Source organism: Orycteropus afer, unplaced genomic scaffold, assembly GCF_000298275.1.
Source record: "Orycteropus afer afer isolate SDZICR_OR568_19922 unplaced genomic scaffold, OryAfe1.0 scaffold00220, whole genome shotgun sequence".
NCBI lineage: Eukaryota > Metazoa > Chordata > Mammalia > Tubulidentata > Orycteropodidae > Orycteropus > Orycteropus afer.
Genome location: NW_006921807.1, coordinates 5,510,248 through 5,513,214, shown reverse-complemented (window position 1 = coordinate 5,513,214; position 2,967 = coordinate 5,510,248). Strand labels below are relative to the sequence as shown.

At 30.7% G+C, this 2,967-nt stretch overlaps 1 non-coding gene across 1 annotated transcript; it reads right to left on the bottom strand.

Moving 5' to 3' along the window:
• Positions 1-2,603: 2,603 nt before the first annotated feature.
• On the bottom strand, positions 2,604-2,767 carry LOC122150751. The gene has a single exon (XR_006163834.1). It is a non-coding gene; the product is annotated as a U1 spliceosomal RNA (small nuclear RNA).
• Positions 2,768-2,967: the final 200 nt, after the last annotated feature.

Genomic DNA, 2,967 nt, shown 5'->3' with positions numbered 1-2,967 from the left:
ACATAGGGTCTCTATGAGTTGGAACTGACTTGATGGCACTTAACAACAGCAATAACACACCTTTAAATGTATAAACTCTGTATTTCTCCAAAGAACCCTACCTTTTCCATGGTTATAACAAAAAAAAAAAAAAAAACAACCAAATTAAGTTAATAATCTGTACACTATCAAATAAACTTGGAGCTCTGGTGGCATAGTGACTAAGCCTTTTGACTGATAACCAGAAGGCTGGTGGTTCAAATCCACCAACCGCTCCTCAAAAGGAAGACTAGGCAATCTACTTTCATAGAGATATTGCCTTGGAAACCCAAGGAAAGGTAGTGATGAGTTGGAATTGACTCAACAGTAGTAAGGTTTTTTTTTTTTTTTTTTTAAATCAAGTATACCAATAACCCAAATTTTATCTTTTACTGTTTAATTTCTATACAATATTTTTTTGATAAATTGAGTTTTCAAACCCGCATTTTTTCTTCTGATATGATTATTGATTTGCAAGTTAAGGAATACAACCACTTCCTGAAAATAAATTATTTTGTGTGAGATTTTTATTTTATGAATAATTTTCATCTGGATTTGTGGAAGTGAATCAAACTAGTTCAGAAATTGGAGATAGAGTAAGAGAGTTTATTGTTAGTACAGGATAGGCAGTAAATGATGAGGAATATTGAGATAATATTATGTAGTTTATTTTGAGTGGTATATAGTGCCTATAAAGATGGAACTCAAAATCTGGGGTTATATGGTGGGAGACTTTTAGTTCCAGAAAAAGAAATTCATCATTATTGATTAAAGGCTTTACATAATCAGAATTGTTTGCAGAAAATTAACCTACCCAGATTGTTGAAGGCTGATTGAGATAAAAGTATAATTCAAGATATTGAAAGATATATTATGAGACTATTATAATGGCTTAGATTATAGTTTAAAAGAATTTGAACCAGAGCAGTGTCTAAGAAATGTAGTTCTTCTAAAGAGCACTAGGAATACAAAATATGTGCCATCAGGAATTGATCAGAAAGGCAGTTAAGAAGTATAGCGGAAAGGAAATGGACTGTTTCCACTAGTTAAAATTAAGTTCAAACACTATGGTGCAATTTTCCTATTTCTGCAAAAGACATCTATTTTTATATCTACCGTGAAAAATATTTTCTTTACATTTTATGATCTTTGTAATATTTCACTGAATGCTGGGATTAGAGAATATTTTACCAGTGACTTGTAACAGTAATATAATATAAGTTTGAGCAGTTTTAGGGGTACCACAGAAGAATGTGTTTAGAATATGGCAGTAGAAGATGATAGCTATCTCTATGTTTTTCTCTTCTACATCAAGGGAAATTCAATTACTCTTCCTAAAATGGTCTCAGTAGAAAAGACTCTTCCTAAACCATTAACTATATTTAAAAATATATTTGAATGGATTCCTGAACCTAAATTATACACTTAAATTTTACCTTAGTCTCTTCTTCAATATTTTAAATTGAAGATACTGTCCAGAACTACTCCTTTGATTCAAGCTGTCAGATTTACATTTATGAAATGGATCACAAATGCAATATAACCTTCCTCTAGTTTTTTTTTTTTAAGTCTTAATTCACATTCAATCACTCTTTTATCTGTCTTTTTCTGATAACATCCAAGAAGTGTCCCATCCTTCAATTCCATCATTTTTTTTTTAAATAAGATGTCATATCATCTTTCTGTACATTTAAAATACATTCCCAGTTCATTTTCAATGTGAATTCATATTCACAACTTAATATTTTCAAAAGGAAGAGGGAAAACTGTTACAGTAAAATAGTATATTTCACATAACCCTGTTGAGCTGAATAATAATATGTTAGAAATATAATCTCCACCCTAGTATTATGATAGCAGTATTAAATTATTTTTCCTGTGCTTCTAGTATTATGAAGGGGTAGGGACAGTAATAGACTATTTGCTCAAAGAGAAAAGGAGAGAAAGAAAGCAACCTGCCTTTTTTGGGGTTTAAACTGTAAGTACTTAACAATGTCTCTCATTGCTTGAGGGTCAATCCTACTCATAGGGTTGTACATTTGGCTTTATAAAAATTTCTAAGTTTTTCCCAAACTTTCTGATAGCCCCTTATTCAGTATTTCACTTTGCCAATTGAAAAGTGACCTACATAAAAATTGCCTTGTTGACAAATCAACCATTAAAGTAATCTTTCCTGCTATTTAATAAGTGACAATAGAAGGTTTGGAGGTGTCTGTGGAGTGAAAGATTATTGTTATGGATTTCTAACTAATTCATCCCCATATATGTATTATTTAACTCCAATGCTAAAAATCATGAGCTTAGCTTTCTTTTACTTTGTGACTGGAACCTTAAAAACATTTCTGAATAAACCATTGTAGTATTTCTGTATAGTTTAGTTGTAATGATATAATCAGATTACAAAAATTTCTTAGTAATGATGTAAAATTACTCTGTGGACTTTAGGTAAAAATATTAACAGCAAAAATAATCTCATATAAAAAAAATTCTTCTATAATATAATTTTGATGACAAAGTCCCCCTGATATGTAAAAGATATGATCAGTTTTCTTTACATTATTACTGAACCACACTATTTTTTTTAACAGGAGAAAGTGCCAATACAGTCTGCCACTACCACAAATTATGCAGTCAAGTTTCCCACATTTGGGGAAATTGAAGGAGTCAGCACATCTGGAGTGCAATGGATAAGCCTTGCCCTGGGAAAACTACCTTTGTGATCATGGTATCTTGCCTGCCAGGTAAGTATTGAACCACATTTTTTGTGGTTCAAATCATCAAAAGCTTAAAACTAATTAATTTCAAGTAACTGCTTGACAGCTATTTTCTAAAGATAAGGAAAATTATTGATAATTTTGCTCTAAAAAATAAGGTAAATATTTTCTCTGCCATTTGAAGTTGTTAGCTGTTAAGTTAAAATAAATGCATGTAATGTATTTTAGAAAATAA